The sequence below is a fragment of the Lutra lutra genome, chromosome 3 (genome assembly GCF_902655055.1).
Source record: "Lutra lutra chromosome 3, mLutLut1.2, whole genome shotgun sequence".
Classification (NCBI taxonomy): domain Eukaryota; kingdom Metazoa; phylum Chordata; class Mammalia; order Carnivora; family Mustelidae; genus Lutra; species Lutra lutra.
The window spans coordinates 163,748,199-163,762,049 of record NC_062280.1 but is presented as its reverse complement, the minus strand read 5'-3'; the positions used below and the strand labels follow the sequence as shown (position 1 = coordinate 163,762,049).

Genomic DNA, 13,851 nt, shown 5'->3' with positions numbered 1-13,851 from the left:
CACACTACATTTTATGCTTGGGAGGAGGGAAGAAAAAAAGCACAAATCATTTTGATTATTTTGCCAGACTGTACTATTTAACATTCTTAAAGGATGGCAAAATGCAGAATCATTAATATTGTTATAAGATAATATACAAAAACCACAATAGGTTAAATTTTAAGAGGTGGAAATAGATCACAATATTCATATATTTATACATATACTTGTGTAACTATATATTTGTATTCTCATGTCAAAATCTCATTAAAGCCTTTTTTGAATTAGACTTTTTTTTAAAGATTTTATTTATTTACTCGACAGAGATCACAAGTAGGCAGAGAGGCAGGCAGAGAGAGAGAGGAAGCAGGCTCCCTGCTGAGCAGAGAGCCCTATGCTGGGCTCCATCCCACGACCCTGAGATCATGACCTGAGCCGAAGGCAGAGGCTTTAACCCACTGAGCCACCCAGGCACCCCTGAATTAGACATTTTAATGCTTCCAGCAACTATATACATATATATATATATATATATATATATATATATATATACTATTTTTCATAAAACTATATATATGTGAGTTTATATATATAGTTTTATGAAAAATAGTACATTATGATTAATCCTTATCTTTAGTCTGAAAGACCTAATTATTAGAAGGACTCCAAGCATGTTAAAAAGAGGAATTCTGGCTCTGACTCTTTTAAGAAGTCTGTTTTGCAATAGAACTATTTACCTCACTTATGTTTTTAGAAAAAAATTAGCTATTAATAGTGAGTCTGGGCATGCCTGGGTGCCTCAGTGCGTTAAGCCTCTGCCTTCGGCTGAGGTCATGATCTCAGGGTCCTGGGATCGAGTCCTACATGGGCTATCTGCTCAGCAGGGAGCCTGCTTCCCCTTCTTCCTCTGCCCGCCTCTCTGCCTACTTATGATCTCTCTCTCTATCAAATAAATAAATAAAATATTTTTTAAAAAATAGTGAGTTTATAAGGCATTTACAGATAATTTAAGTTCAACTTGATATTTTATTATATTCGATTGAAAATTTCAGACTAAATTTTATTAATTCAACATGCTTTTTGCCAAGAATTTCTCTGGGTGCCAGAGAGAAAACTGTGAGCAAAACTGACCCAACTCTCGGGGCGCCTGGGTGACTCAGTTGGTTAAATGTTTGACATTGGCTTAGGTCATGATCTCAGGGTCCTAGTATGGAGCTCTTCAGAGGGCTCTGTCCTCAGTGGGGAGTCAGCTTCTCCCTCTCCCTCTCCCCCTGCCCCTCACCCTTTTAAAAAAACTTTTTTTTAACTTAAAAAAAATGACCCTGCTCTCTTATTGCTTCAGGCTTAGTGAGGTAACAAAAACCCCATTTATTTAGTAGTTGTTGATCTTTGAGTCTAGGAAAATTTCTTTTTGGGGTTACTTAAATAAAAAAATACTACACTTATAAACAAAATGTGTACATTATTATAATAGATACATCACACTATTAAAGTTTTCAAAACTTTTCTATAAGAAAGCTATTTATTATTATCCTCTCAAATTTAAAAAGTAACAGTAGATTTACCTTGATACATAAACTGTGTTGCATAAAATGTCTGCTTGCTAATGGGACAAAATAATGAGTGCCTCTAAGAAAATGCAGATTAATTTTATATATATTTATAACTATAATATGTAATAGAAACATACAAATGTATAAATAAATATATATAAAACATATGTAAATGTATGTAACATATATAATATAAATGCATATAAAAATACTCTTTGAAATACAAGTATCACAGTTCCTTTGGAAGATATTCATAGCCTTCAGTAGCTGTAGGTAGTTGTGGAATATAATTATTTTCCCCACAGCCTTACTGTCTGTGTCAATGAAAAATAAAGTGTTCAAATCTGATACATATAAACTTGTTTGCAAAGGAAGCAGAAAGAAGCAAAGCTAGACTCACTAATTGATTTTAGGCTAAATAAAGGACAGTATTTTGTAGTGAAATACAGCTAAAATTGTGGTTTAAATTAGGCAATAGAATCCTTATATTTGGGACGCCTGGGTGGCTTAGTGGGTTAAAGCCTCTGCCTTCAGCTCAGGTCATGATCCCAGGGTCCTGGGATCGAGCCCCACATCGGGCTCTCTGCTCAGCAGGGAGACTGCTTCCTTCTCTCTCTGCCTTTCTCTCTGCCTACCTGTGATCTCTGTCTGCCAAATAAATAAATAAATCTTTAAAAAAAAAAAAGAATCCTTATATTTGGCTATAATTGAAAAAGTCCTTGACCTTGACTGGGTGACTGAACAACCTATTATAATCTTATAACCTTATTCTTGAGTCATTTAAACTATTGATATGAGGGCGGGGTGCCTATAAAATATCCCTCCTTAGCCCACATATCTTAAAGGCTACTAGCTTAACCAAAGGACAAAAAAGGTCTACGAAATATATTTAAATAAATCATTATAAGATTAAAATAGATGATGGTCATGTAATAGTCCACACCTGAATCTGAACTTCTGATTAGAGGGTTTAAAAGCTAACAAACCATTCTTCTTTGAGCAGCTACTTTCCCAATTGCTACTTTACATAAGGATAATTCATATATTAATTAATGGGTCTCTCAATAGAGGCTAAAGTAAAAAAAAAAAAGAGAGAGAGAGAGAAACACATTGTACTCTAGTTGCCGACATATGCTAACATAGAGACAATGAGGAATTAAAACTTCTGGATTTTTTTAATGAATAAAACAACTTTAACTTGTTCCTAGTACATTATTTCATGTTGAATGTATAAATTCTCACACTATTTGTTAATAAAGAGACAAACACTTTAATCTATAATTTGGGTTTTTTTTTCTTTAGGTTTTTATTTTTTATTTAAACAATAGTCCCATTAGTTTTTTCCTAAAATGCAGCCTATCATTTTATCTCTATTATTAAATATTTGTATTTCATTAAGACTATGTTAATTATAGATAACACAATCAAAATAAATGTTGAGGGGCGCCTGGGTGGCTCAGTGGATTAAAGCCTCTGCCTCCGGCTCAGGTCATGATCTCAGGGTCCTAAGATCGAGCCCCGCGTCGGGCTCTCTGCTCAGCGGAGAGCCCGCTTCCCTCTCTCTCTCTCTCTGCCTGCCTCTCTGCCTACTTTATCTTTAAAATCTTTAAAAAAAATAAATAAAAGGGGCGCCTGGGTGGCTCAGTGGGTTAAAGCCTCTGCCTTCAGCTCGGGTCATGATCCCGGAGTCCTGGGAACGAGCCCCACATCGGGCTCTCTGCTCAGTGGGGAGCCTGCTTCCTTTCTTCTCTCTCTGCCTGCCTCTCTGCCTACTTGTGATCTCTCTCTCCGTCAAATAAATTAAAAAAAAAAAATCTTTAAAAAAAAATAAATAAAAAAAATGTTGAGGTTTATTTTTCCTTTTTTTAATTTTTTTATATTTTTTTATTTTTTAATTTTTTTATATATTTTTTAAATTTTTCCTTTCAACCATGACGAATATAAATTAGCTGCATATCCCATGAATCAGTATGAACAAAAACACATTGATCATTCAACATCCTTAAGCAGTAACTTGATGCTGAATCTCAGTAGCTGCTAAACATTAGAGATACTAAGTGTAAAATGTCAATATTATAGGTAGAATTTATAACTAAGAAGAATAAGGGGGATGGGGCGCCTGGGTGGCTCAGTGGGTTAAGCCACTGCCTTCGGCTCAGGTCATGATCCCAGGTCCTGGGTTCAAGCCCCGCATCGGGCTTTCTGCTCGGCAGGGAGCCTACTTCCTCCTCTCTCTCTGCCTGCCTCTCTGCCTACTTGTGATTTCTCTCTGTCAAATAAATAAATAAAATCTTAAAAAAAAAAAAAAAAGAATAAGGGGACATTATAAGAAAAATGATGCAAGAAGCAACTGGACTCATGTGAATCCAGACAATTTCTTAATTCCTTCCTAGACAAAGATTTGACCTTGACCTTGTTTTTGACTGGCAATATATAAAATCACATTGAACCATAAGCCACTTTTTTAAAAACAAAGAAAAATCTAAGTGCTCAAACCCCTCCCAAGCACTTTAAGTACATTACCCATTTAATTCTCACAATAGCTCCTTGAGGTTAAGTACTACATTATCACTAGTTTATAGATCGGAAAACAAGCTCAAAGAGTTGAAGCAATTGACTTACTGACATAAGGATACTCAAAACTTTTCACAGCCAACTCCATGCTTTAAGAGATATTTTTTATTAATGCTTTGCTAAGGCTCTAGCTTAGAAAACACTTCCATGTCAAACAGTTACTCTCAGGCAATGGGCAAATCCCTTAGACTTCGTAATAGGATGATGTGTATGCAACCAGAATTGGGGGTGGGGGGAGATTCAACAAGAAATGACATCACAGGGACTTGTGAGCAGTTATTTTCAACTTCTACAATTGTTTATTTTGCTTATGTTTATTTTCATTTGTTTCCTTTTAATTGAGTACAGCTGTGTAGATATAGCAGGATAGGGAATAGTAAATAAATCAACATGCTTTTCTCTGCTGCTTCTTAAAATAGCATTTCCTAGTGTCAGCTATGAACTATACAAATCCAGGACAATAAAATGATGGATTCCTGGGATCCCAGTCTTAATGCAGTTATTTTACCTGATTTACACATTTGTTTATAAGTTTTGCAAGACTGACAGGGATACAGATCATAAAAATAGCTTAATGGAATGTGCTGTCTTGAAATTGTATCTTCACATTTTGATTCACACGTTTCCATATTGCGATCATTTGGTTAAGAAATAAAAGAAACATGTCGTAGCATTATCATTGTTAAAGAGAATCCCACTCAAAATAATTTTATAGCATATAATCCTTCAATTTAACATTTAGGAAACACTGATATCTAAAGTTATGTACCCAAATTCCTTCACTAGTGGTCCCTTTTGGCAAAGAAAGTATATCTGGTTCTCACTTTAGACTTTTACAACTGTTTTGACTAGAAGCCCCTAACATAATCTGTAATAACAAAGGTCAATCGCTGATACAATATAAGCAAGCATGAAATGATAGACAAGGGCTGTTAGTGGAAAAGTTTATAGAAGGGATCTCTAACTGTGGCTTTTAAATCTAGAAATTTATAGGAGGCATAGAAACCTGTCTGCACCCCCCTAAAAGATTTATGATGAAAAGGTAAAGATGAGTGGTTCATTAAAAGTAAATTGAGTGAGGGATACCTCAGTGGCTCAGTAGGTTAAGTGTCTCCCTTTGGCTCCAGTCTGGTCCCATGGTCCTGGGATCAAGTCCCACATCAGCAGGCTCACTGTTCCGTGGGAGGTCTGCTTCTCCCTCTGCCTCTGCCTGCCACTCCCCTGCTTGTGCTCTCTCTCAATCTCTCTCTGACAAATAAATAAATAAAACTTTAAAAAAAAAAAGGAAACTGAGGCAGTGGATTCTTATTGCTTAAAACAATTTTGAAGACAATGAATTAAAAATGTTGTCATAAGATATAGAAGATAAAAAGCCTGCTTTTTTTATTGTTTTCTCCTAACTGAGGAAGTTGCTAAAAGCACACAATGTCAAATAATAGCTGAGACACAGAACAAGCTAGAATAACCAAACAGAACAGGAGTCTTCAAGGTGTAGAAGGGGTAGAAGAGTAAGATCCATGTGCAGACAGTGTTGATTAGTTGCAGGAACTCTGATGTGGAGACTTATGGGGCAGAGAGGAAGAGGTTGGTTAGAGCCAGAAACCATCTGGTGCCGCTGATTAGCACTGTCTTGATGACTAGACATTCTAGCAGTGAGATCAGTCAATCACAGCTTCCCCCAAAATGCCCTGAAGATTATATACTTGCTTTACATTTACTTATGCCATATGTACTTATATAAATAAAAAATTTAGGGGCGCTTGGATGGCTCCATTGGTTAAGTGACTGCCTTTGGCTCAGGTTCTCATCCCAGAGTCCCGGGATCAAGTCCTGCATCGGGCTCCTTATGCATCAGGGAGCCTCCTTCTCCCTCTCCCTCTACCTGCTACTACACCTGCTCATGTGCTTGCTCTCTCTCTCTCTTTCTCTCTCTCTGTCAAATAAATAAATAAATAAACAAACAAACTTAGTCTAGGATAAATAAGATGATTATGATCTTATATGTCGTGCTGTTGTGTAGGAGAAATACCTACATTAGTCTGCCTTTCAATTAATCCTCCCTAATTCCAATATTAACTTCCCAAAATACAAACCAAAAACAAAACCAAAACAAACAAAAAAATATGAATCTGATTGTTTATTCACTTGTGTAGAAAGAATAAGCTCCTTAACATGACATTCACTGCTCTCCAATATTTAGCATTTGCCTCATGCTACCTTAAATCCTACTACCCTCTGCTACCATACCCCGAGATTCATCACACTCACTAAATGAAATACGAAGGTGGAAACTCAAAAACTTGCTTTACTTTGTGCAAAGCTACTTCGCACAAACTGTTTCCTCTACCTAGGCTGATCCTCTCTTCCTTGACTAAGGAATTCTTATTCATCCCTCAACAGATCGGTCTAATGTCATTTCCTAGGTCAAGTCTTCCTTTACTCTTCTTTGCGAAGCTATTATCCTCTCTCATGGCTCCAGGTACACAGTGGGTGTATTATACCACCCATGACTGTAGACCATGATTATTTAATTATGCATTTTTCCACATTTAGTCTCTTAGCTTTTAGAATAAGTCTATGTCATAATTCATTTTTATTTAACTGTCCACAAGCACCTGAAACGCTGCTAACTCATATTAGAAATAAAATAAAATAAACACACATACACAAAACATTTTTTAACATAAAGTACATTCAATTATCTAACTTTTAGAGGTAAATGTATTTGCAATTTTTTTTTCAAAACTGGTAGTCTACTATAGAAACAGGTTAAGAAACATGATTAAAGAAAGTAAAATGTTGAAAAAATATTGAATAAAAAACTCTTTAAAATGAATTTAAGATACTGTCACTGGTTACAGATAATTATTAATAAAAAAATTTTAAAAAGTCAGTTCTCTGTTACGATGAGAATCATATACCTGGTCAGTTTCTATATGTGCCTGAAGTTCAAACATTTTTTTTTCTTTTAGTCAATAAACCTAGAAGAAACTCAGGAATATCTCAGTTCAATCAAGAAATACTTAATAATTAACCAAAGTATAAATAGGATCTTCACAAAGTTGTTAATAATTACGAGGCTTTTATATGACCTGAAGGTCAATGTATAATATAAACAAACTATGCTCAATTCTGGGAAAAATTAATCTCTAAGACTGAGTCAGATGGAAAATGTTTTTTAGCACTGAAGTGTTTGATGTCTGGAAATCACCTGATAACGTTAGTCTTGACTTTATACTTGATAAAATATCTCCTTTAAACCTTTAGACATTGTTTTAGCCAAGATACTAATGCAGGTTTTTTTTTATTTGCTTTTCTGGTAGAAAGTTTAAAAAAAAAAAAAAAAAGAAAACTATGTAATCCTTTGCTTTTAAAAACTTCTATAAAAATAATCCAGGAAAAAAACCCATGATTCAAGTATAACTCAAAATTTATTGACTTGGAAAAATTGATATCTTGATTAATTTTTGGTTGACAATGCAAAACTTAGTTACTCCTTTACTCTGATAATTAAACAGTTATATTACTCTATATGAAATCACGGAGAAAAACATTTTTCAGTTCTAAAAATAATATGGTTTCATCTTACTATTCATAGTAAGTACAGTGTTTTAAATAAGACACTGAATTTCTTTTTTATTGAAGAATAATTGACATGCAATGTTATATTAGTTTTAGGTGTAGAACCTATTGATTTGACAATTCTATACATTACTCAACGCTTACTACTACAATAAATATAGTCACCATCTGTCAACATCTGTTATTACAGTATTATTGATTATATTCTCTATGCTGTACTTTTTATCTCCATGACTTTTTTTTGTTTTATAACTGGGAATTTGTACTTCTTAATCCCCTTTATCTATTTTGCCCATTCCCCCCACCGCCCCAATCAATCTCCCCTTTGGCAACCACGAGTTTGTTCTCTGTATTAAAGAGCCTATATTCTTATTTGTAGTGCTTTTACTTACTAATTTGGAAATTTATTCTGTAAGCATCTATTAAATAATTAATATTAATTCAACATTGGGGCACCTGGGTGGCTCAGTGGGTTAAGCCTCTGCCTTCGGCTCAGGTCATGATCTCAGAGTCCTGGGATGGAACCCCTCATCGGGCTCTCTGCTCAGCAGGGAGCCTGCTTCCCCCTCTCTCTGCCTGCCTCTCTGCCTACTTGTGATCTCTCTCTCTCTCTGTCAAATAAATAAAATCCTAAAAAAAATAATTCAACATTATGTTCTACCTTAACAATTAAATATGAGCAAAAATCAGTGTAATTTTCTCATAGAGGAAAATTTCTTATACTTTTATCTTCTAATTTTCTTTCAAACTACTCCACAACCCTTTCCATACTTCTTGGGAATCTGGAACATCATATGCTACATTTCAAACCAATGAAGAAGATTAATTTGTTATTCTGAGCTTCAGTTCACTTAATTAATCAATTTTTTCATTCTTTCTTTTCCATCCACAGTTCATCCACTCATGCCTTTGGTGAACACCCATTTATTGAGTGTCCACTAAGCCTAACTCATGGTTGCAGGGGCTTTCTGAGGTATAATAATTCATCCAAAACAAAACAAAACCTACTTTTACAAAGACTAAAATTTCGTAGGAGACACAGACTGCTTTTCCTTAATATAATCTACAAAAATACAAGCTTCATTTTAAAAAAAAAATTACCAAACCAGGTTGTATTCTTTGTTGCTTGGTAAGAAGAAATTTTATCTCTGAAAAAATTTTATCTCTTGAGCAGAGATTTGAATGATGGGTAGAATTCTGATATGTTACCATAGGGGAAGATCTTTTGCAGTACAGGATACAAATATAGGAAATGTCATGAAAGAAAAGACACGCGGAAGAGAGATGAAACACCAAGTACTGGGTTTCACTGATTTAAAAACTTATGGATGTAAGTGGTGGTACATACAATTACAAAAGGTGAAGGCCAGATACTGACCAATCTGTTATATCACATGATGAAGTTTCTCTTTAATTTTTTTTTCTGAACAGCGGAAAATCTTTGAAGCTTTTGAACAGGAATAGTCTGTGCTATTGGAAGTTTAGTCTCAATCTTAGGGAAGCATCAAAAGTCAATTGGAGAATATAGGTACACGGGTAGTAAATGCAGTTAGTTACTACAACATATGTCAGATTTGAATAAGATTTAAATGATGGAGAAAACAAAAGGAAAGAACATGTAAAAGATATTTTATAAATCGAATCTCCCATTAAAATCATTAGTATGGAGCACCTGGGTGGCTCAGTCTGTTAAGCGTCTGTTTTCAGCTCAGTGCATGATCCCAGAGTCCTGGGGTCAAGTCCTGCATCAGGCCCCCTGTTCAGCGAGGAATCTGCTTCTCCCTCTGTCTCTCACCCCACTCTCATGCTCTCCCGCTCTCTCTTTCAAATTAAAAAAAAAAAAAAATCTAAAAAAAAAGATAGTGTTAGTATGTAAATGATTAATCTATTAAAATTCTGTGAAATTGACTTCAACATAAAGATTAATGACAGTAATTACATTAGTGTAGATTGATATTTCTTAAAAACCTGTAAGATAGGTTGCTGAAACAGTTTTAACTTGTAAATGTGTAAAATTTGAGTGTAAATCATGTATAACGTGTTTTTCCTCACTATCCTGCTGGTACACAAAATTATTTACATGTTAAAGGGAAAAGAATCCAGATTTTGCATTAATTAGAATAGTTTCTGCCTCAAGCAAATAACTCTAGGTTAAGCCTGAAACATAAAGCAAACAAAATAATGGATAACATACTTGTTTTCATTTCCAAAATTACCTCTTAAAATAATTTTATCATCAATCAATGTAGCAATAACTAACTAAAACTAGATATAGGCATACCTATTCTATTTCCTGTTTCTTTCCTGAAAGTCGGAGAAAAACCTGACAATAATATCATTGTCCCTTTCATATGAATGGTATATAGCAGAGAAACAACATTTTCCGTTGTCAATTGCCAACTTAAACACATAACCAAAATGGCAATAGTGTTCGGCTGATTTTTCAAAAAATTAATATAAACTAACATTGTTACTACTGCATCAGTTGGTGATAGCTTGTTTGTGGGAAAGGTGTGGATCGATTTGCCTAAGTGCTTCAGGGTCCTTTTGAAGAATAGCATGGAGATCCTCCAGGTCCAACATAAATGTAAACTGTTGATTATTTTTCAACAAGGAATTTCTACTCAAAGTCCAAGGCAGGGAAAAGTCCTGAAGCCCCAGCTTAAAACTCCCTGAGAGACCAAGGTAAACTTGGTGGTAGAACAGCTGAAGCAAAATGCCTAAGGTTGTGGGGTTTTAGATGGGGGGAATGCCTTGTGACTCCTTCATTCTATTTTGTGTATATATATAGTTGTATCTTTTGCATTAAGTGCTGTCAAACCGTGTATGATTAGCAGCTTTTCTTTTCTCACTTAATGTGGGCAAGTGTCCGTGCATAAAGGACGGCCTCTTTCTTTAAGTATATCATTTAAATTTTAAAAAGTCTTCAATTTCACCATACTACCTCAGTCAGCTCAGGCTGTCAAAACAAAATGCCATTTTCTTGGAGGCTTGAAAAACAGAAATGTGAGGCGCCTGGGTGGCTCAGTGGGTTAAAGCCTCTGCCTTCGGATCAGGTCATGATCTCAGGGTCCTGGGACCAAGCCCTGAATGGGGCTCTCGGCTCAGCAGGGAGCCTGCTTCCTCCTCTCTCTCTGCCTGCCTCTCTGCCTACTTGTGATCTCTGTCAAATAAACAAATAAATAAATCTTAAAAAAAAAAAAGAAAAGAAAAGAAAAAGAAAAACAGAAATGTATTTCTCACAGTTTGAGAAATTGGGAGTCTGAGGTGAGCGTGCCTGCATGGTCAGGTCCGGGTGCCGGCCTGCCATCCTCCTGGCTTGCAGATAGCTGCCTTCTTGCTGTTGTCTCCCCATGACATAGAGACAGCTGTTCTCTCCTTTCTTCTTGAGAGTCACCAGGCTCATCGTAACCACTTCGCCCTCATGGCAGCATATTACTCTGATCATCTCCCGAAGTCTTCATCTCCAAACACCAATCCCACTGGGGGTTATGAATGTATCTGTGATAATGTCTTCTTCCTCATGCCTAATCTAGGTAATTTTTGCTATCTCAATGTTTAAAATCAGGTATACAATATCAAAATATTTGAGCGATCTGTTCAAAGATAAAGCATTGGAGCCTAACTATAATACTTAACGTTGGTTTGTTTTCTCTTTCATTAATTCCAACTATTTTATTTTTATTAATGGTGTCTCCCTAGTGGAATCTGTTTGTTTAGCTTTTTAATTTGAAAATATATGAAATTTTACTTTTTATCTCCGAAAGTTGTATATTTTCCACTGAAATAAGCTATACTTTATACTAATCAATTAAACCAAGTTAATTAATTTGATGGTTCAATTCTTCAAACATTGTTGTATTTTTTACTATATCCTTCTAAGACTAAGAGATACATATTTAAATCCCACACTATAATTGTTATTTTTCTCATTTCTGTCATTACTAATAGATTTTACATTATGAATTTAACTATGTCTTTTGATCCAAAAGGGTTTTTCTTGTGGGAACTTTGAAATCAATTCTGTATAAGTTGTATATAAATTTAGCCATATCATATTTCCCCATGTATCCTTGTGTGAAATTAATGTTAATACAAATTTTTGTTCACATTTGCCCATTCTTTCTTTTTTTTTCTTTTTTTTGGCTAATCAATTTGTTTTCCATTTTCATCACTTTATATATGTGCTTATTGAACATATCATGTGACTGATTTTTGTTAACCTAATCTGAAAATCTCTTTTATTTCAAAATTTTATTTTATTTCACAATTGTATTTTATTTCAAAAAACAAGTTCTTTCATGGTTGGTATCGAGGCTAAGATCAAGGCAAAGACTGACCTTCATTCTCCTTCTCCTCCTCTTGCTTCCTCTTCTCCCCCTCTCAGCCTCCTCCTCCTTCTTCTTGTCTTAATATGTTCCCTCTTACCCATCCTGTATTTCCATTGATTTAGAAGATGCTATTTATTTCATTCTCTACTCTTGTTAATTGGAGGTTTTAATTTATTATTAAATGCTCTTTTATTTACTTTTTAAGATTTTATTTATTTATTTGACAGACAGAGATTACAAGTAGGCAGAGAGGCAGGCAGAGAGTGAGGAGGAAGCAGGCTCCCTGCCGAGCAGAGAGTCCGATGCGGGGCTTGATCCCAGGACCCTGAGATCATCACCTGAGCCCAAGGCAGAGGCTTTAACCCACTGAGCCACCCAGGCACCCCTTAAATGCTCTTTTAATCAGAAGTATTTGACTCCCGTATTTTAGATCAAATAATTTTTAGCAAGACAATTTTTTTCTAAATAAAATACTCTATTACTCCTGTAATTCCTCCCCCAACTCCAACAAAGTAAAATATTTAGAAGTTCAGGAGTTTTACAAAGATATGTCCAAGTGTGAATTTTTGTTTTCTCATTAATCCTATCTGGAACTCAAGGATGTTTCAATCTATATATCAAGATTTTTCTTCAGTTCTGGAAATTTTTCTTCTAGCATATGCAAAATTATAATACTTACATGTCCCCTTTTATTTCCAGGAGCTGCTATTATTCACATATTTATCCTCCTGGATTTTTTTTTCTAGCCTATTTTGTTTCAGGTCCCCATCTATTTAAATCTTTGTTCTATGCCATTCTCATTATTTCTCAAGGCCATTCATTTGTATCTCAATATCATTCTGTCCAAATATATTTCCATAACTGTTTAATAGAAAATAGTATATTTTAAATATATATATTATATATATAATATATATATTTTAAAACACTTTTTTAAATCACCATTAATTTTCTTTTGTGGTTGCAAATTAATTCCCTTAGAGTTTCCTTTCTTTTAAACAATTTGGCAGTTCTTCTGCAATTCTATTTAGATGAGAAGTTTTATAGATTATTCTAGTTTTCTTCTCTGACAGTTGGGCCGGAGTTGGTGTCTTTTTTCCCTTGTGGCAACAATTCTCAGTGCTGGCTACATATTCAAATTATCTTGGCGGCTTTTAAATTATGGATGCTGGGCCCCAACTCAAGCAAATTTTACCACAACCCTTCTAGGTAAAGTTCATGCAAATACATATATAGATAGATAATATATGTTATATATAAATATATATAATATATATTTATAATTTCAATATGTTATATATCTTTAAAATACATATTTATATATATTTTAACTTTTCCTTGATTAATCTAAGAACTACTGTTAATAAGGTCATTGTGTCTCAGGTTTAGGTGACTGGAGTGCCCTAATTGATGGAATTCTTACAGACGGTGAGAAAGGCAACTTGCACTCAAACCTCATGGGGTCTGTTGTGAAGAAGCAGTGAAACCATCAGTACTCTGTTATGGCTTCTGGACAGGCAGAGGGTCCCTGTTCTGCAGTCTTCATACCATCCCAACCTCAGAAGACTGAAGCCATCTGTTCTACACATTTTTGGCTTCTTAGGAAGCCGAAGTCAAGGAAATCCAAAAAGTCATTTAAAATAAACGTCAGCCTTCTCTTTAGGGATCAATGTCTACGATGCCAACTTTTTTGCTGGATTTGTTCTTTGATGATTCTTACCAGTGGACTCTAGTGTGTCTCCCAGAAACTTATCCAACCCACATTGTGGAAGCCCAACAATCTTACAGCCTTACTTCTACCCAGTAGCCTGAGCAACTCATCACCTATTTAC

At 35.0% G+C, this 13,851-nt stretch overlaps 1 protein-coding gene across 1 annotated transcript in view; it reads left to right on the top strand.

Moving 5' to 3' along the window:
• KLHL1 (kelch like family member 1) overlaps positions 1–13,851 on the top strand; it is a 376,159-nt gene that overhangs the window by 304,865 nt on the left and 57,443 nt on the right. The window lies entirely within an intron of this gene.